Source organism: Carassius auratus, chromosome 41, assembly GCF_003368295.1.
Source record: "Carassius auratus strain Wakin chromosome 41, ASM336829v1, whole genome shotgun sequence".
In the NCBI taxonomy this organism is placed as follows: domain Eukaryota; kingdom Metazoa; phylum Chordata; class Actinopteri; order Cypriniformes; family Cyprinidae; genus Carassius; species Carassius auratus.
The window spans coordinates 24,842,832-24,865,100 of NC_039283.1; the positions used below are offsets into that span (position 1 = coordinate 24,842,832).

A 22,269-nucleotide genomic window follows, 5' to 3' on the forward strand; every position below is an offset into this window, starting at 1 on the left:
AACAAATGGCACTACGTTTAATATTTTCTGATGCAAAGACAATGCATATTTTTAAGTGTCATATAAGCATCCAAATACTTTTTGTGTCCACGGTGTAGTTATACTAAGCAGTAAGCAAAATCTGTTATCAGTGCACAGAGAACGAAATGCACTCAGTCTTCAGTATTCATTAATAATGGCATAGTAGCCGTCAGACTTTAAATTAGATTTTAAATAGGTTTTGGTTTTATTCCGGGGCTATTGCTGGCTTAAATGCAATAATGGAGCACATATTCAGGGATAACATTATCGTATTATCGTATATACAGCATTAACATTGCAAACTGAACAGTCAGCGCTCATGCAGGGTCATTGTGAACGGCGCACCGCTGCTTCACGTCAAAGCCTCTTCGCCGTGTGCTCTTAAGTGGCGTTTAATTAGTCTGTAGTGGATCAGACTCCACGTCGAGCTCGAGACTCACAGGCACAGCTGTCCTTGAGGAGGATTCTGTCAGCGCCCGGACTGAGCTTGATTTATGAGCTTTGCCGCTCACCAGATGCTGGACAGAGAGAATATGACACTCCGCTTGCTTAGCCAGTCGCAGTTGCTGGCTAATTACATCTTTATCTCCTGCTAATCTGATTCTGAATGGAAAAAAAGAGGCGGCGCGCAGAATCTAGTGGCGTACTGCGTTCCATTCAGCTGGGACTGTTGGATTTCCAACTTCCTACTTGGAAAATTGCAATTTAATTAACCATCAATTCAGACGTGCATTTTGGAAATTTGTGCAGGAATTCACACGGAGATGTAAAGGATAATTACTTAGCCCCAAACAAATAGAGGCAAAAATATGTTCATTGTGGACATAAAATAAAAAATATGTTCCCTCGTTTTAGTTAAATCGTGGCTAAATAAGAATTTGTTCCCACAACTTAATTCAAGGTCAATTAAACAATGGAATTAATTAGTACGGCATGGCCACGATTTACTAAAATGAGAGAACAAATTAGTAGTGTGATCACGATTTACTAAAACAAATCAAATGTGGGAATGAATTATACGATGTAGCCACGATTTACAACAGAACGAATTAGAAAAACGTGGATGTGATTTACTAAAACTTGGGAACGAGTTAGTAAGAAGTGGCCATGATTTACTAAAACAAGGAAACAAATTAGTACAGTGCGAAGAGGATTTATGGATAAAATGAGAGAAGGAATTAGTATAATATGACTGTGATTTACAAAAACAAGAGAATTAATTAGTTTGGTGTGACCACAATTAACTTCGATGCCTAAAACGAGAGAACGAAGTTAACGCGGCCATGATTTAGTAAAACTTGGGAACAAATTAGTACGAGTTGGCCACGTTTTGCTAAAACGAGAGAATTAATTAGTTTGGCATGAGTCATGACAATGATTTAGTAAAATGAGAGAACTAATTAGTACAGCGCGATCACATTTTACTAAAACACCTAAAATGAAAGAACAAATTAGTATGGTGTGACTACGATTTGCTAAAACGAAGGAAGTTTTAGTTTAGTTTGGCCACGATTTACCTAAAAAAAAAAAATCATTCTTAATTCATGGCCACGATATATGTATTTTTTCTGCACGTCATGTGCTGGGGTCTGTACAAAATGTTTAGCAAATATGCATAAAACATGCTGAATGGTCCTGTTTGTTAGCTGCACACTTACAGAACAAATGCTAGCATTGCATAGCATAGCAATTTGGTTGCGAGAAGACTGTTGACCAAAAACAAAAACAACAACTGTAAATTGCCATTTTGTTTCTTATGTAATGCATGCATTTTTGCAGGAAGTTGGTGATATCACATAGGAATACATCCGTTAATCATCTCTGAATGGAACTCAGCATTGCACCAACATGTCGACATGTACGTAACCGCAAAATGCTGAGGATTTTGGTTATGTTATCGAGGCAGACATGAGCATTACATCATTACTGCAGAATATATCACACATTACAGTCATCAACAGCATGGAAAAAAAAATACAGTACACATTTGAAATTATATTAGGACGCCTACACGCTAGTTTACAATGTAAATGCACTGAGGTCAATGCAGATGGTGCATGACAAAGGACGAATGCAATGGTTTGGAAAAGCAATGCTGCACTTGTATATTAGTCCAATTTGCACATACTCAAAATGGATCCTTCTAGCATGTAAGCGTCCTCACATTTTACTGATTGCTCTCTTTTACGGATGAGTCGACTTGGTCAAATTACTTCCACTTTTAAAAAGTGGTAAAACGGAGTACGATACTTCAAAAGGTTTTTTTTTTTTTTTTTTTTTTTTGCCGTTTGATGAATTCAGTGATCTTTAGTACAAAATATTTTCACACACATGGCTTGTGATCAGCTGTGACATTTTTTTTCTCACATGGAATTACTATCATATTTATTCAAATACATATTAACATTGTCATCATCATAATCATCATCATCATCATCATCATCATCATTATAATCATTATTAACACCAAAAAAGTAATAGCAGATAACCTTGCAGATTAAAATGTACACAGTGCAGGGGGTTAAAACGGGGTTGGTGCAGGAAAGTGAGGTCACAAGAGGGACATTTATAACCGGTACATGCTATCCACAAGCAACAAGAAGTCAATGAACTATTTCGGGCCAGGAGATGCCAGAAACTTCTGCTGCCTTCAAGTCTTTGTGGAAAGTTCCTACTTACGAGTTGCAATGCTGCCTTCAAACAATTCTTAAAAGTTGCACTATTATGAGTTGCAATGATGCATTTTAATAATTCTGAAAAGTTGCACTCTTGAGTTGCAATGATGCGTTTAAAGAAATCTGAAAACCTGGACTCTTATGAGGTGTAATGACACATTTAAATAATTCTGAAAAGCTGCACGCTTATGAGTTGCAATTATGCATTTAGATAACTCTGAAAAGTTGTACTCTTGAGTTGCAATGATGTAGTCAAATTATTCTAAAAAGCTGCACTGTTATGAGTTTCCATGATGCATTCAAATAATTTCCAAAAGTTTTCTAAATGTTTGCATGTTTAAATGCATTTTAGCAGATGAATGACATCTACAGCTTTATTTTATTAGCTAATATTTGACAACCAAAAAGTGTCCAAATATATTACATTTCCAACACTAATTTCCAATTTTTTATTTTGCAATGAGTTTGGAAATTACTTTAAAGCATTTCTCTTTAACATCCCATCAAACACAAGAGAACAACACTAAATGTGTACAAACTAAACGTCTTATAATAAAAACCAATGATTCTTGGCTAATAATGACATTTCAGTTGTAAATCCCGTAAATATGACCATTCCCTCATGACTTAAAGGCAGCAATATCCTCCGAGCCGAAAGACTGAAACAGAGAGGCTTATGGGAAATGTATTTTTTTTTAAGCTGGAATGAGGGGCCTCTACTGCATATATATTTACACTTGTGAAGGACTGACGATCTGAGTGATGGACAGACTAAGGTCAATATGAGGGCTGGACGTGGGTCAGGAGTTTGCTTTGAGATCGAGAGCCCAATCAAATGCAATCAAGGGGCCGAAATGACATGGTCGTCCTTGCTAGAAAGAAAACATGTGCAGGTTTGACATCATTCATAGTAGCTATGCATGTCAGAATGCACCACTGTTCAGCTCAGAACTCTGTGTCAGGATCCGAGGATCAACAGGCAATGGGCCTGCTGATGAACTGCCACAAACAGCTTCAAGAGGGTCACCCGAACAGCGCATGCGTCATCATCGACACATCACTTTACAACCAGCATGTCCAGCACGCACCTCAAGAGACAACCAACTGGCATTACACTCGTCGTTCACATCATATGCATCACATATTAGGTTTGGACGAAAAAAGGTGAGCATCGTTGGCGACGGGAGGGAGAAGTGAAGCGGTGATATGCGACCGGGCGTGAATGGGAATAGGAAGGAATGACTAGGAAGTGATGTAGCAATGGCTCCTGGATTAATGCATAATTTAATTTTGTTCACAGTGATAGGTTCGTATTTAAAGACTCCTTTCAAAGTGGGAAAGTTTTAGACCTTCATCAGAACAGAGATGGAGAGGCAGAACCACAGACCAACTCCTGATAAACGGCCGTTCAGAGACGCCGCTCCTCCATACACGGCCCCGGGCCCTGTAAGAGCAGAGAGAAGCAGACGTGAACAGGGTGAATGAGAGCGAAAGCTGGTCAACGTGAAAATCTTGTGACTGTGTGCAGCATGAAAAGGCAATATGAAATCATAAAAGACTATTAATTTTTTTAATTAGTGCATTTACTAATTGCACTGGTTTTTTCATCTTTAACAAAACAAAAACAAAACAAAACAACTTTAATTATTAATCAATATTATTTAATTTAATAATATTATTGATATTATATTATATTATATAACATATAGAATTTGTTTTTATTATTATAATTATTATTCATTTTTCACTTCTAAAGCAACTGTTCAGTTTGGCTGATGTTATTATTATTTTGTTTTGTATGAATTTTGTGTTAGAAAATAAGTTAGTAAGAACATGTAGCCTATTTAAAATAAATAAATAAATTGTTAATAAAAAAATAGCTTTTTAAATGACTGATTTGTATTACAATTATTTATATTAAAATGAAACATTCACATAAAGAAATGCAAGAATATAATTTAAAATAATTTACTCTATCTAACACAAAAAGGAAACAGTAAGGTTGTTTGTATGGTATATTTTGGATTATTTTTGTTTGTTTGTTTAATATTCAACTTAAAATGGTAATTTCATGACACATCTTGACAGTGATCTTTTGAAACTAAAACAATTTGAAGTGTTTGTGAAAACACTCTGCATTCTTAAAAACTCAAACTTCATCCCAAGTGAACAAATTATGTATTATGGCAAGCCAATGACGGAAGGAGGAACCCCCGACCAAAAGAAGCAGGCCCCGGCTAGGAAAAGTCATCTCATCTGCTTACCCTGTAGACATGCAACCACTCACAGCTGTAACCAGTGATGGCCTAATGGAGGTCATCATAACGTTAGGATCTCTGCTTCAGTCTGGGGTTGTTGGACCCAGGACAAGATGCTGAAACTCTGGATGGTCTAGAGAACAGACCACCTGAAGAGTAACAAGATAACCAGCAAAACAGCAAAGAGAGTGAATCTTGTCACATCTTACTTAATAACCTGCCTTTCTTCTCCTCTGTCTTCCCTTTTTAAGGAAGCTGGTAAAAATGGATGAAGGGAACAAAGCCACCAAAGATACCCCAGACCGTAAAGTACCAAAGTTACAGTTTAAAATTTCCTTTTGACCCTCCTATTTTCTTGGTTAAATAATAATAATAAAAAGAATTATGCTGCACCTGCCTCCCTTGTGATTGTGTTTTGTGGCAACTTAAAAAAAAAAAAAAAAAAAAATCACATTTCCCTAGGACATCACATTTGGTGGAGAATGCGGGCACATAAATCAGCGCTTAAGCATCCAGAAAATAAACCACGGGCAAGGACAGAATTGAAGCTGCCATTAATGCATTGCTGACCAGTCCTGCCAAACAGAGGGAGGAGCTATGTGCCCTTAGGGAGGAAGTTACAACAATGTGTCAAATCATACCTAAAACCAGAGCCACCACAGACCCAGTGAGTGTACTCACTAAGCAGACTCCAGAGGATGATGTCAAAGCTCAACTGGAGGTATTTAAGAGAACTGGCCGGAAGAAGACTGGGGTACCTTGTTGACACCTTATTTTGACATGGGAAACCCAAAGAGCCTGTCTATCCTGCCTACTAAAGATACAGCTGATTATATGACGTTAAATAAGGCCATCTTGGCCCACTATGGGCATAGCCTCGCCTCTCATGCCCAGTGGTTCCACTCATGGACTTTGATCTGACCCAACCAGTGAGACCTCAGAAAGTCACACTGAACCGACTGACAAGGGCCTGGCTCACTACAGGGGAAGGCCCCTGTTGGTGGAAAGAATTGTGCTAGACTGTTGTATTTGCTCCCTATGCTGCACAAACCATCCCTGCAGATTTCAAGACTCTGACAGCTATTGGAAAACTATCAGGCGACCGTTGAGGTACTGAAAGTGAATTGTCAAGATCTATTGAGAATGGGGCATCCCAGTACCAGAGGAGAGGGGGGAGTGGGAGCTACCCCACTGCGCAGATTGAGATGCTTATCCCCAGAGGAGTATGCATTTTCAAAATTGGGGTGGTTGACAGCCTTACCAGTCCTGTTAGGTAGGGACTGCCCAGTGCAGGAGCGTTACTGGCGTTTCACCACTGGCCCGCCTTAAAAAGGGACGACAGAGCAGAATAAAGGCAGGTCATTAAGATGTGACAAGATTCACTCTCTTTGTTCGTTAACACGCTATCTCTTGTTACTCTTCAGGTGGTCTGTTCTCTAGACCATCCAGAGTTTTAGCATCTCGTCCTGGGGCCACCAACCCCAGACTGAAGCAGAGATCCAAGCTATATAATGACCTCCATTAGGCCATCACTGGTTACAGCTGTGGGTGGTTGCATGTCTGCAGGGTGAGCAGGTGGAAGTACCCATGACTGATGACTTTTCCTAGCCAGTGCCTGCTCCTTTGGTCGGGGGTTCCTCCTTCCGTCACTGGCTTGCTACAATATCTACAAAATAGCTTATTTGGAAATCATTGCATATCTGAAAAAATCTGACAATCTGACAGTCCGCATTTACACATCAACAATCAATTCATTGGTCAGAGTACGAGGAACTAGGATAGATACTATTATTCATAAAAAGCAATAATAGTAAGGAACAACATGAGAGTGAATACATAATAGTAGGATTTCTGTTTCAGGTGAGGTATCCAAAGACAGAGAGCAGTGGGACAGATGTTTATTCTCCTAAGAATGAAGAGAAAGGTTACAGCATGTTTGATGGAAAAGTGTGAGTTAAATCCAGATGACTGCGGGGCAGCAACATGAACAAGAGAAGATGTATGGAAGTGACGGCAGGTCACTCATGATGGGAAAACTCACAGCGATAATGGGAGACAAAATGAGATGGTGGAGAGAGAGATGGAGGAGACATGTACAATGGTAATGAGTGAGGGGAAGAAATGCCAGGAACAGAGCAGGAATCACTCCCTGCAGACTCCCTGAAATGTGAAGAATGGAGGGAGAGAAGCCACTGATGAATTCCTGGGGTAACAGGACACAACGGAGTGGGAACAAACAAGAGGAGAGACTCGCTCCTACAGAATGGGCTGGAGAACAGACAAGAAGGGAGGAACCAAAATAATGCAAGACACTGCAGAATTTCAAACCGAAAGAACAAAAACAGATGAGATGATCTTGCATGCCACTTGTGCGAAGGCCTTGCTGTTTAATGCTAATAAGCTATAAAAGCATTATATAAGCGAAAATGTACAGCCACAAACAATTTAACGGCTCTCTGAAATACTTTGCTCCAATCGGTCAATCACAGCATTTTAAATAATAATAATAATAATGACACGAAACTATAATTGTTCTGCTGGCCAAACTTTTTTTTCTCACTATATGTGCTAGTAGCAATCTGCATGCTCTTTGTTCTTATATAATGAAATGATTTAAATACATATTACTTCCAATCTCTTATTCAATTATTGATTTGCTTCATTAATAATAAATATTTACTATATTAAAATATATTTAAATACACAAATACTTAGAGGAATATTACAAATAATATTAATATATATTAATACAAATATAGACAGTTATTCATAAATATATTAATACAATAATTTATAAATACAAAATATGTAAAAAATTAATCAAAGTCTTGTTTGTCACCAATTATATATATATATATATATATATATATACTAAAATATTTATTTGAACAAATACAAAAATATTTCTAAAAATAATTTTTCAATTGAACTGTTTATAAATATTTAAGACCATTTGTCACAAAGGCACTTACCAGTTTATTTTATTTTTTTTCTGTGTCATTTTTTCACTATAGGGCTCTATACACGCAGTCCTAGTTTTGAAAGAACAGTAGAGGTTTGAGAGTTTTGTTCACTGATTTATCTGCAATACTAGAAAACTGGAACAAATGAAAGATGAAAGCATCACATCTGTACAAACTCTGAGATGTGCAACACTACATGCTCACTAGCTCAATGTTTTGGCTCCTTCTCATAAATCCTGGCTTTGCTGTGACCAGTTCCTCTTCCTTTCTAGGTTTTGCTTGCTAAGATCTCTGCATTGAGTGTTCCAGTACCAAACTTTTCCACTGAGAGCTCACTTAGATGGATCTAGAACACAGTCAGACTGTGAAGTTATGCTGTTATGTACAGCAGCTGACTTTGTGTTGCTTCTTTTGTTTTTGTGCTTAACCGCACCTTCATAGGTTGTGTTTAAGGTCAGAAAGAAAGTGAGCCTCAAATGGAGTGATGCTACCAGTTCTCAAGAGGAACTGAAACAAAATTTATCACCAGAGACTATAAATTAAGATGTTTAAAGGGCTTTTTCAATAGGAAATGCATCACCACAACAGAAATATACACTTAAACATTTCAATACAGCAATTATGCAACTTACTGGCTTGGCTGAATAACTGTATTTTGTACATGTAAAATGAAGCATTGTATTCATTTGTTTGATTGGAATTTTTTTTTCTTTGTTTTATTACCCATACGGAATATATTTAATATATGATATACATGTATATACAGTGTAACTTCAAATGAAACATGCAAATGAAAATTACAAATGAAAATAAAGACTAATGATATATGGAAATTTAATCTGCTTATGCATAGAGCATAATATCATATATATATATTAGGGGTGTAACGATACGCGTATTCGTATTGAACCGTTCGGTACGACGCTTTCGGTTCGGTACGCGGTACGCATTATGTATACCGAACGGTTCGTTGGAGTAATTAATTATATTTGAAAAAAGAAAAAAAGAGAGAGAAAGAAATATAATGATATGCGTTCAACAAGGTAGCCCAATAACCCAAACAACGTAACAGGCAACGCCCCTGACACTCCCGAAGAAGAAAAAAACACCATCTTATATGTTTATGTTAGGCTACTCAGCAGGCGCTCGCTCACTCAGTACGCGCTGAAGGCTCGTTGCAAAATAGCCAATGCGTTTAACAGACTAGAAATGAGAAGATCCTCCAATAACCAACAGGTCTGGTGTTTGGGTGCACTTTGGATTCCCTTTAAGCTATAATGGTGATGGCAAGAGAGTGGTGGATAAATAAACAACGGTATGTCGCATCTGCAACATGACAGGGTACACCAGCGGGAATAAAAAAAAAAAAAAAAAACACCAGCGGGAATATCTGGGATATATGCGTCAGTACTATCTGGGAAAAGACGAAAAAAAGGAGAAACATGCACGCAGCAAACTATCCCTGCAGCATTTAGACACTATAGCTTACAGGGAATCCAACCCAAACACCAGACCTGTTGGTTATTTTAGGATCTTATATTTCTGGTCTGTTAAATGCATTAGACATTTTGCAACGAGCCTTCAGCGCGTGCTGAGTGAGCGAGCGCCTTAGGGGCCGTTCACATATCGTGCCTAAAAACGCATGGAAAACGCTAAGCGCGTCTTTCTCCTGAGGCGTCTGTCTTTGCTAAGCAACAATGACGTGCTCTCTCCATGAGACGCGGAAATTTCAGCGAAGGATAAATGGATTTGCAGCTCTAAAAATCGCTTGCAGTAGCTCTGCTACTAAATTTATTTCAAAATTGCAATCCATATACAACTATGATCAGCTGTTCCTTCATCTTGGCTGAGCTCTCAACGTTGTTACGGGAAAGGATGAAGCTGATTGGTTGGTTCTTGTCACATGACCCGCGGTGCGCTTGCGGCATTCTGAAAAGTTGAGATGTTTTTACATTTTGCTGTATCTAAAACGTATCGAACTGAACCGAACCGAACCGTGACATCAGTGTATCGTATCGAACCGAACCGTGAATTTTGTGAACCGTTACACCCCTAATATATATATATATATATATATATATATATATATATATGGTAGTGCAAATTTACAGACTGAAGAAAGTAATGAGGTATAAGTACACAACAGAATGTCTGAATGGAAATTAAATAACACTACATAAAATACTAAAGCTGATTATTTCTACAATGATTGCAGTGGCAGAACTGACATATACTCCATGCTAATTGGTTGTTTATGTTGTGTTTGGTTAATATGACTATATACAGCTCAGTTTGAAAACATTTTATCATGAAGTATCTCACCAGGGTCTACAGTAGGACCAGGATCTAATTGATGCAGAAGATGAGTAAACCACTGTGGTAAATTATAGCCTCAGCAAAGAAAGAGGCTTAAATGAATGAAACATGAACTAGCTGTTGTTTCATGTGTTCATTTACTAACCAGCAGCAGTTTCCAGGAAACCTTCCCCTTTCTCTACAACAAAAACCTTGGGCTAGTTTAAATAGCTTTCTTTCTTTCTTTCTTTCTTTCTTTATTAGCTTGCTTTCTTTCTCTTTCTTTCTTTCTTTCTTTCTGTCTTTCTTGCTTTCTAGCTTTCTTTCTTTCTCTTTCTTTCTGTCTTTCTAGCTGGTTTTCTTTCTTTCTGTCTTTCTAGCTTTCTTTCTTTCTTTCTCTTTCTTTTTTCCTGCTTTCTTTCTTTCTAGCTTTCTTTCTTTCTAGCTTGCTTTCTTTCTAGCTTGCTTTCTTTCTTTCTAGCTTTCTTTCTTTCCTGCTTTCTTTCTTTCTTTCTTTCTAGCTTGCTTTCTTTCTTTCTTTCTTTCTTTCTAGCTTGCTTTCTTTCCTGCTTTCTTTCTTTCTTTCTGTCTTTCTTTCTTTCTAGCTTGCTTTCTTTTCTTTCTTTCTAGCTTTCTTTCTTTCCTGTTTTCTTTCTTTCTTTCTTTCTTGCTTTCTTTCTTTCCTGCTTTCTTTCTTTCTAGCTTTCTTTCTTTCTTTATTAGCTTGCTTTCTTTCCTGCTTTCTTTCTTTCTTTCTTTCTTTATTAGCTTTCTTTCTTTCTTGCTTTCTTTCTGTCTTTCTTGCTTTCTGTCTTTCTAGCTTTCTTTCTTTCTCTTTCTTTCTGTCTTTCTAGCTGGTTTTCTTTCTTTCTGTCTTTCTAGCTTTCTTTCTTTCTTTCTCTTTCTTTTTTTCCTGCTTTCTTTCTTTCTAGCTTTCTTTCTTTCTAGCTTGCTTTCTTTCTTTCTAGCTTTCTTTCTTTCCTGCTTTCTTTCTTTCTTTCTTTCTTTCTAGCTTGCTTTCTTTCTTTCTTTCTTTCTAGCTTGCTTTCTTTCTTTCTTTCTTTCTAGCTTGCTTTCTTTCCTGCTTTCTTTCTTTCTTTCTTTCTTTCTTTCTTTCTGTCTTTCTTTCTTTCTAGCTTGCTTTCTTTTCTTTCTTTCTAGCTTTCTTTCTTTCCTGTTTTCTTTCTTTCTTTCTTTCTTGCTTTCTTTCTTTCCTGCTTTCTTTCTTTCTAGCTTTCTTTCTTTCTTTATTAGCTTGCTTTCTTTCCTGCTTTCTTTCTTTCTTTCTTTCTTTATTAGCTTTCTTTCTTTCTTGCTTTCTTTCTGTCTTTCTTGCTTTCTGTCTTTCTAGCTTTCTTTCTTTCTCTTTCTTTCTGTCTTTCTAGCTTTCTTTTTCTTTCTTTCTTTCTTTCTTTCTTTCTTTCTTTCCTGCTTTCTTTCTTTCTAGCTTTCTTTCTTTCTAGCTTTCTTTCTTTGTTTTTTTCTTTCTTTCAGTTATTTTCTGCAACATTTCTCATTTTATTTTAGTTAAACTTGATTTACTAAATTAAATAAAACTGAAATAAATTGTAATAATAATACATAATACACAAAAGCAAACATCCAGAGTATTACACAAAAATTACTGAAAGCAAGACGAAAATAAAAAAGTTTTAAAACAAGATTTTTAAAAATCCCTAACGAATTTGCTTCCTTGTTGTCAGCCGGGAGAGAATTGACCGATCAACCCAAGAATGCAGCCGTGTTTTAAGATCGACTAAAAGACCACTTTAAGAAGATCACAGTTTGTTCAAATAAGATATTAAAACTCAAATAAGAAGGGCATTACAATAATCTAAACGAGAAAAGACAAAGAAATTAACTAACCTTTCAGCAATAGAGAAAGACAGCACAGGTCGTAGCCGTGCAGGGATCAAAAATAACACCCAGATTTCTTCATTTACTTTGTAACTCCAGAGCAACACCATCAACAGACAACGCTAAAGATCCAGCATTACGCAGTTTATGGGAAGAGCCAAGAAGCATAACTTCTGTTTTGGGACTATTCAAACAAGATATTTTCAGACATCTTAATCTTCAAACAACTTAATCTCAGATATATCTATGTATATATGTTTGAGAGATGGGAAATATTCACATTTTTGGATTAGTGTGGATGTAAATCTGCATAAAAATGGTAGTTCAGTTCGAAAAATCTTAATAATACACACACAAAAACTAAAAATGACAAAAACAACAAAAATAATATATATATATATATATATATATATATATATATATATATATATATATATATATATATATATATATATATATATATATATATATATATATATATATATTAATCTTTAAACTATAAATCAAAATTAAAACAAAAAATAACAAATAAATCTTCAAAGTACAAAAATAATATAAGTACAGTATATTAATAATAGAATATATTATTATTAATAATAATTTTTATAAAAAAGTACAACAGTGTATCAATGACACTAATAACACTGGTGTGAAAGTCAAGAATATAATGAAGTCATATTTCACTCCCAAGATCGAATAAATATTTTTTTGCATTATGACACATTTTATTACAATAAGCGCACATTTATACACAAATTGCCAATATCATAATGAAAAGCATTACAGTAATGAGAAATTCGGGGGAAAATATGCTTAGCTGTCATAAAAATAATGCATATGCAGGACAAAAATCTTAACAGGCTTCATTTGCTTCATGCACAATATAGTTTCTTATTTTTCCTTTGGATGAAAAAACAAGCTGCTCGATGAATGCCGCTGGCGTTAGTGCATTAAACAAATAGTCTCTCTGCCTATAAAAAAATAATATAATAATATATATATATTATTTAGAAAACAAGTGAAAAATCTCTTGTACAAGGAAATCTGTAGTGCTGATGTGATTTGTTATTGTGTTTCATTCAGCCCTGGATTTTTTAAAATCCCTGAGGTTTTTCTTCAGTAAAGCAGAGCTGAGATGAACTATTTTCAGACATTTTACTGTCAGACAATGGAAGCTTTCATTTTCAACAGCAGAACGTGTTTTTATAGGACTCCTCTACTTCTCAAGACACAGATGTCCTGTAGTGGACAAAATATGTGCTAGAAAAAGTTAACAAACAATTGGGGCGCAACAAACTTTAACAAACTCTTATGCAGCCTTCAAATTGTGCAAGATAATTCATTTTAAATTGTGACCGTTCACTTCACTGCATATTTTATGTACTTAGGAATAGTTTTTCCCATAATTCTCCTTCACAGCTAACAGGGAACACTCTCAGAACTTTTCCAGGCGAATGTTCTGGAACAGTTCTTTCAAAGTTATAAACAAATGTCCTTTTTGTAACATTAATAGGACATTTGTTCAAAGTTGTCTGGGTTTAGTTAACAAAAATGTAATTGTTACATGTAAATGTTTCTATCTGAAACGTTTTAGTTGGATATTTTTTCAACATTATGGCTTCTTGTTCAGAGAACATTCAGAAGTAATGTCCCCTTAGGTTTCTTAACCATTTGTTTAAGCTAGAATGCGAATGTTTGAGAAAACATTAAGGGAATGTTCCATTTTATAATTTTGAAAACTATGGGAATATTACTTTTGAATGTTGGCTAAACATTCTGAAAAAAAAAGAATAAAGAATAACGTTTAAAAATATGTTCTATGAATGCTTTGCCGATGTTCCCATTAAGTTATAAAAAAACATTTCTTAAAACATTACATTTTTTACAAATTATTTTTGAAAGTTCTATGAAATAAAATAATGTTTAAAAAACATTTTTGCAAATTAATGGGAACATTAGTTGTGTTCTTAGAATTTTATTTTTTTGTTATTACTTATTAAATGTTTCAGAATGTTTAGAGAACATTAAATAGTAATGCTCCCGTAATACTTTCAATTTTTTTTAAATGGAATGTTGCCTTAATGTTTTCTCAAATCCTTGCATAACCAAGAACAAGCTTTATTTTTTTATGTTCTCCGAAATGGTTAAAAATAACATTTTCATAAACTAATGAGAACATTAGACTTGTTTCAGAACCAAAAAATAATGTTTTTAAAACATTTCAGAGAATATTCAAAACTAACCTTTTCATAACTTAATGGGAACATTAGCAAAATGCATTTATTTTTAAAGTTACTTACTTTGTGCTTCAGAACATTTAGAGAACATTCAAAACTAATGTTACCATTATGTTGCAAAATGATAAAACTGAACATTCTCCCCCTTAACTGTCACCCCCCATTTTTTTAAATAGGCATTAAAATACACGATCCAAACTAAAATTGCTGAACATTTTGGAATATAAACATAAGGTTAATCTCTTTTTAAAGAAGAAAATTAGCAGACTTTGGCAAAAGTGGAATCTTTTTCAAAAAATTGAAGTATCAAAAAGTTATAGAAGTTTAAATGTACTGTAAATAATATGTGCTATATTAATTAAATTTTATTTTATTATTATAAATATTTTACATAACAATTTTTACTCTAAAATTGGTATAAAATTAAAGCCTTGTGTCTAAATAAGTTATGTTATAAATTTGAAGTTGATATTAAAAAAAATTAGGTTCCTGTGAGATTTTATTTAGGGCGTCATACCACACACAGCCACTGGGAGTCATCAAAACTATTTTGAATTATGCTTAATGTTTACTCAAACATTCACATACATTTTTTTAAATTTTTCACTTTCTTTAAAAAAAGTCATTGTAATTGCACATTTTAAATGTTCAGAGATCTTTTCAGTACTTCATGGGAACAGTAACAAAATATTCTTGGAAAATATTTATCTTAGCTGGGACAGTAACATGTTCAAATACAAGATTAATGCACATCTTTGGTCTTTGTTTCTGACGCGTTGGTGTTAAACAAGTGTCCTGGTTTTACCAACAAGTAAAAAAGAGAAAAAGAAGTATGAAATTGTGTCACGTATTCACAATTAAAATAAATACAGAAACTTCTGAGCTTATGCATGTGAATTTTCCCAGCAGTCATGCATATTGTCTTTGCATGTCAAAACTCTTTCAAAAGATTTACGCTGCAAGTTTGAGTTTGCTCAAGTTATGCATTATTAAAAAGCTTGAAAACGATGCACTTTGCTGAGCATACAGATCTAGACCATTTGCTTTCAAGTACCATCAACGGACACATCGCTATTATCCGTCTACGGTGAAACTCTACGTATAAACTAGCCTCGAGGAGCGAGAAATGCACACTTCACTTATTTTGTACAGTGGAAAGTCACTTCCTGCAGGGTGTTTATTTATCCTTGACTTTATGGCTTTGTAGATTTACGAATGTTTCAAGAGCACAAAAGCGAGCGCTGCAGAGTTGGAGAGGAATAAGGTACTCACTGAAGAGTAACATGCTGGCATTGGAAGCCCCGAGGCGATTGGAGGCGAAACAGGTGTAGTTGCCAAAGTGTTTTTCTGTGACGTTGGTGAAGAGCAGCAGGGAACGTGTTTTTTCGTTTTAATCTTCAGTGTGTTATCACTCTCTACCGGCCTGAGAAAGAAGTAATACGACAGATGACACACGTTAGGGTAGGTGAGTTGTCACGTAAACCCGGTATGGTTCAAAGCATCTGTTTCGCTCGCTTACCTTCGGTCATCCCGGTACCATTCGAAGGATGCTGTGGGCACCGCCATAGCTTCACAGCGTAAGATTGCAGTTCTTCCCAGCTGGGCGGGCATGTTCTTTACATCTGTGATCACTGGTGGATCTAAAGAACAAACAGACAGTGTACTGAAGTTAAAGTAGTAGCACATGTTATTCAATTTAAGTAATAATTAAATCAAAAATTAGAAAAATATCTTCTCAGCATCATGTGATTTCAAACTTGAGAGCTGTTTTATATCTATATCTATTTCTATCTATCTATCTATCTATCTATCTATCTATCTATCTATCTATCTATCTATCTATCTATCTATCTATCTATATATATATATATATTTATATATATGTATAGACATGCAAAAGTTTTATTTTCAAGTATGCTTTTAAATTGTACTTACAATAATTGTTTTGTATTAAAAAGAAAATTCGAAATGTTTTTTAATATTGGCTGATAAAACCCAAAATGCGGAGGATATTTTTTTCATTAACTGCCATGCACAAACTTTGTAAAGTATAGGAATCCAAAGAGGCCATGCATTATTATTATAATGAATATTATTATACTTTTCAGTAGAATCAGTAGATTGTGTAGTTGTTTGACACTAAAAATACTTTAGTTATAGATACAATTAATAGAATAAAATTATATATATTTATAAAAAATATATAGGTAAAAAAAGGTAAATAATTTAATTGATTTAGAATATTCTTTTATTATCGTACATAATTTTGGTCCTCAAGTGAATTTAATTTCTGAAGGATGTTTAGATATTTCACTGGGAAACAAGACAAAAATTCAGATTAATAAGAATACGACTAAATATTTGTGTCATGATATATAGATTTTGAACATATATTAATGTTCAAAAGTTTGGGGTAAGTGAGTCCACAAAGGCTGTATTTATTTGATCAAAAACACTGTAAAAACAGTAATATTTTGAAATATTATTACAATTTAAAATAAATGTTTTATATTTGAATATATTTTAAAATGTAATTAATTTCCATGATCACTGCAGTCTTCAGTGTCACATGATCTTTCAGAAACTATTCTAATATGCTTCATATTTTTGTAGAAACATGAAACAATTTGGGCCTTTTTGTTGAATAGAACATAATTTATTTCAAATATAAATCTTTTGAAACATAATAAATATCTTTACTGTCACTTTTGATCAACTCAATATGTCCTTGTTAAAAAAAAAAAAATTATTGACAACAAACATTTGGTAGTTTCTACAGTACTCAAGAACAGAATACTTAAATACAATAATGAATTGCAATTCAAGATCTCAAGATCTTTAAACACTGTTGAGGCGAGAGGAGATGAGGAATAGATAAAGAGTTTAATTCTATAGACAGTTGATTACAATCCAATTTTTATTTCAATTAATCAATCCACAGAGAGTTCAGAAACACTCCCACCGATCAGACACCATTCGGATGTCACTGTGAGTTGCTGACAGGAGCAAAGCGGCTCGACTTACAGTTGACTATGACCTTGACGCGGCGCGTGTCTGGTGGCGCTACGCCGTTGTTTGTGATGCATTCAAATTCCTCCGCCTGATGCCGCTTGATTCCTGTGATTTCTAGGAATTCGCCTTCATTCATGAGACCGTCTGTGAACACAAAAGACAAGAGGGTGATTGAAAACCGGCGCTGTAGTGCACGATGTCATACGTGAGCGTAATTGGGTTGGTAGGTGTTCCAGAAGCAGCAGTATTGTTCCACAATGTCAAATTAATCTAAAAAAGAGCTAAGGACACGGCAGCAGGAACCACGGGACCGCCTCTCCTTATTCATCATGTAGCAGACGCGTTTTATCCGAACTGACTTCCGGTCGGTGGACCACAAGGTGGTCTCGTTCCTGCGAGAGTACCCTACTGTTGAACGTCTTGCCCTAAAGCGCAATGGTGGCATGGGAATTGACTGATCTTTAACCACTACACTACCTGTAACCACTTTTACACTTCACCCAAAGCCTAAAAGTTTATTTCAACTGCGTTCGAGTAGAAGTGTGTCATTTCCGAACCACTGCTGGCAATGAACAGAACTCCAATCTGTTATATATTTTTCTTTTTCCAGTTGAGCAGAAACCACATACTTCACCTTGATAAAAATTAATTTCAACAGACTACAATTTATATATTTAACAAGAGTGAAGGCGAGTGACAAACGGTCCCCGGAATAAACTGAAAGGCTTTGATAAGAAACATGAGTCTGTGTCGCTCTCAGATAAACATCACAGAGTTTGTGTTGGGTAATGCGTCACTGAGCTTTATTTACTGGCCATTGTGAACTACAAAAAGACTGTCTCGCACCTCTAAGGCACTTCTTTCCCTTTAGCGAGACGAAACTGACAACAACACAAATCTTTAGTAACAAGGACAAGGTTGGATTTGCCTCAGTGTGATGAAAGTGGCTGTTATTAGTACAACAATGACAGCGAGAACAGATACATCTGGAAGCTTATTTCTGCCACAGAATAAAAAATAAAAAAGGGAACCGAGAATGCTTTTTATCTCACAACTCTGACTTATTTTCTTGCACTTGCTAGTTTACATCGTGCAATTATGAATTATAGAAACTTGCAGTTGTGACAAAGTTAGAATTGGAAGATTGCAAATTTTGAATTTGTTTCTCACAATTTTGACTTCATGCAATTGTGAGAGAAAATTTTAAGCCGACTCTTTTCTTCAGAATTGGACTTCATAACTCAATAAACAAACTTATAAATGAACAATAAAGGTATAACTTAATAAACTCACATTTGCATGAAAAAATACTTTTTTAGAGTATTTGCATGAAAAATAATTGAGAGATATAAACAATCGTGGACAAAGAAATGTGAATTATTGTGAGATATAAAAACGGCATTGTGATAAACGTAAGAATTGTAGGGTATAAACATAATAAAAAGTTTAATTTTGTGATATAAATAGCAATAATCAGAATTACGAGTTTACATCAGAACACTTTAATTTGCAATTATGACTTTTCTTCTCAGAACTGACTTCTCTGTGACAAAATTGTGAGATAAAGTGTCAATTATCTTTTTAATTTTTTTATCCCGTGGTGGAAATGAGCTTTAGAGATTCACACTTGATTTCTTGTGAAACCATTTTCATCTTCCACGGTTAGAAAAGGCACACAAAAATCTCAGTGTCAGCCAGAATAATCCACTTCTTAGTAGTTTCTGCCTGGCTTCAGCCAGTGAAGAGATGGAAAACACAAAGGCAGCCACACACCTGTAAACTCACAACTGCCAGGACTTTATTCCACGAATACGGCACCTTTTCTAATTGAAGATTATTCCGGAGGATTAGCGAAGCTAGTGAACTGGAGAGGATTATTTGCAGCTGATGACGCCACCGACAGAGTGCACACTAGGGTTTACAGCAGTGTTATTCACTCAATCCATTAGTGTAATAAATATTGCTCCCTCGTGACATCTTCGTCGGGCCATCTGAGCACCCGGACATCATCTGATCCAGACAGAGAGGGTTTACAGGTAAAGAGACTGGAACATCTCGCACGCTTCCAGCTGGGATGCTTACTAAGTAGACAACGCTATTTGTATTTATTTCTCACAGTTGACAAGCGCATTCCCATGTGGCCAGACACATTTGTGCTCCGCTGCAGCTGGAAAATATCAGTGAAATGACAAAATCAGCTTTAGAAACACTTAGACTGGCAGGATAAATCAAATCAAACAGTGATGCCTACTACTACCAGTTTTGCTTTCATTTTCCGTACAAACGCCGCGGCGGTAAAAAGGGCCTTTTGAATGTCTACTTACTGTAGAAAAAAAAAACCAGAGTCATGGGGTCAATTATCTATCTATCTATCTATCTATCTATCTATCTATCTATCTATCTATCTATCTATCTATCTATCTATCTATCTATCTATCTATCTATCTATCTATCTATCTATCTATCTATATCTATATCTATATATCTATCTATCTATATATATATATATATATATCTCGCATTGGCTTTGTTTTAGTAATTAGAAATGACAGTTATAAGAATTCCTTGTAATTTAATTTAATTTTAAATCTGTTTGTTACATTAAAATTCTACATTTTGTTTACTATCTCAATTTAAATTATAATATTTTTACTGGATTTTAACCCTGTAAAGCCTGACATATGAAATATTATTCAGAAAAATCTTGTTTATTGAACATTTAGACAAACACACACACACACACACAAACACACACACACACACACACACATACGGCTATAATACACGGGGAATATAGATAAAAACTGGGCAAAAATATGATTCAATTTTGTGCAGATTACGATATTTATATGGATCATTATGGGTCATTCAAAGGCCTTAGAAATTTGTGTATCATATCTACAGCAGCATTTATAGGGTTAAAAGGCATTCTCAATTCAATCTGAGTCTCATAATGCAGCTATATTTCAGAAATCACATTAGAGAGGTTTTATGCTGCACAAAGGTACTCAGCGTTCACTGGAATCAACCCTCATCCTGTTAGGATTATATCTACATTCTGTGAGATGCCAATAAATCGGTTATGAGGCTCAGAAAAAGCCTCTCTAGTCAAATGATCTTCTGCTGTCACCTTGACCGACATTGTCTTTCTGTCCATGTCTGTGACTCTAACAAGAGCGTCTATGTGTCTTTATGGGACACAAGACTATATATTATCCATCTCAATGTGCATGTCGCAGCCTGGTTCTGCTAGTTAACATGCACTGGACATAATGTGTGTGGGTGTTCAGTCTAATGAATGATATTGACCTGTCGAACGTGTGATTATTGCCACTTTCAATCCACATGGAGATGCATGTGAGCCGTAAGCTGGTCACACAGTGGGCGTGGCACCTGTCAACTGTGCGTCAGTTGTGTGATTGTGATGTCATCGCTTCCTGTCTGCTTCCCTACAGTGTGATGTACAGGTCCAGATGGTTTTGTGTTTCCCTGGCTGAATCTACACGCCCAATTTCTCACCCGGCTGCTGGCAACCAAACAGCTCCACTGCAGTGACTAGTGCTGAATAACAATGTGGCTCGTTCTGTCTCGCTTTACGCCCCTCTCTTTATTTCTGCCGTGCCGGTGGGTTATGAGGTGCAGAGGAAGTGCTGAGTGAGGAAAAGCACAGACCGAAAGATCTGCAGACAAGCTATGACTACAATTATATGCAGAATAGGATAAATGTTATATCATGATATTGGTATGTATCCCAACGTGGTTATTTTTTGCTAAGTGTTCAATGGGAAAAAATAATTTATATATATATATATATATATATATATATATATATATATATATATATATGTGTGTGTGTGTGTGTGTGTGTGTGTGTGTGTGTGTGTGTGTGTGTGTGTGTGTGTTTTTTTTTTTTTACAATTACACATATTACTGTCAATTTAGAGCATTGGTCACATTTTTTTAAAAAAAATACATAATTTAATAAATTATACTTTTAAAATTTTACATTTTTTACATATTTTTAGATTTTTAAAACACAATCAAGTGATGTATGTGGGACAATCTCATGACAACATGGTAACATAAAAAAAAAAAATATATATAAAAGCATATTAAGTGATGTGGCCAAACAAAAAGAAAACCACAAAATCAAAAGGTTTAAAATAAGAAGTAATATTTTGCTTAAAGAAAATTTTTAATTTTTTAATAAAATAATATTAAATAAATAAATACATGAAAGAAAAACAGTATATATATATATATATATATATATATATATATATATATATATATATATATATATATATATATATATATATATATATATATATATATATTAGGGCTGTCAAATGATTAAAATTTTTAATCAAATTAATCAGAATTGTCAGTGGATTAATCAGGATTAATCACTATTTGCACTTACACCTGAATCCTAACCATTTTTTTTTTCTGAAATTAATACCGAAATATAAATAACAGGACACAGATACATAATTTTCATGTATTGATTCATCAATATGTGTTTTTTTTTTCGGAATTTCAAAAGTTTAACATTTACTTAATCAAATTTACCTGAGCACTATATCAAACCATGCCATTTAACTACAGATAGTGTAAGAGTTTTAGGTGAACCAGTGGTTAAATATAGCCACATATTGCATATGAAATTATGCATAGAGAAACTCGAAAGAATGAACTCAGAAACACAAACATGCGCCCTCTGCACTCTGGGCACTCTTGTTTTTGGGAGGTGTTCATTTGCTCTGCCACAATACTTTAGGATCGATATTCTCACGTTCTGAAGGCTTCAAGTGCCAGTAAAACCAAGTAAAAATGCATATGCTTTTCCAAACAGCTGTAATTTTCGCTGCATTGCATGTAGGCGTTCTCCGCATGCACAGTGTGAAACACAGGACGCTATAACAGGAAGAAGCTCCAGCGTATCAACTAC

The 22,269-nt window shown here is 35.0% G+C and overlaps 1 pseudogene; it reads right to left on the reverse strand.

Moving 5' to 3' along the window:
• Nucleotides 1-1,756: 1,756 nt before the first annotated feature.
• The window catches only part of LOC113059354 (igLON family member 5-like), a 28,905-nt pseudogene continuing 8,392 nt past the window's right edge, over nucleotides 1,757-22,269 (reverse strand).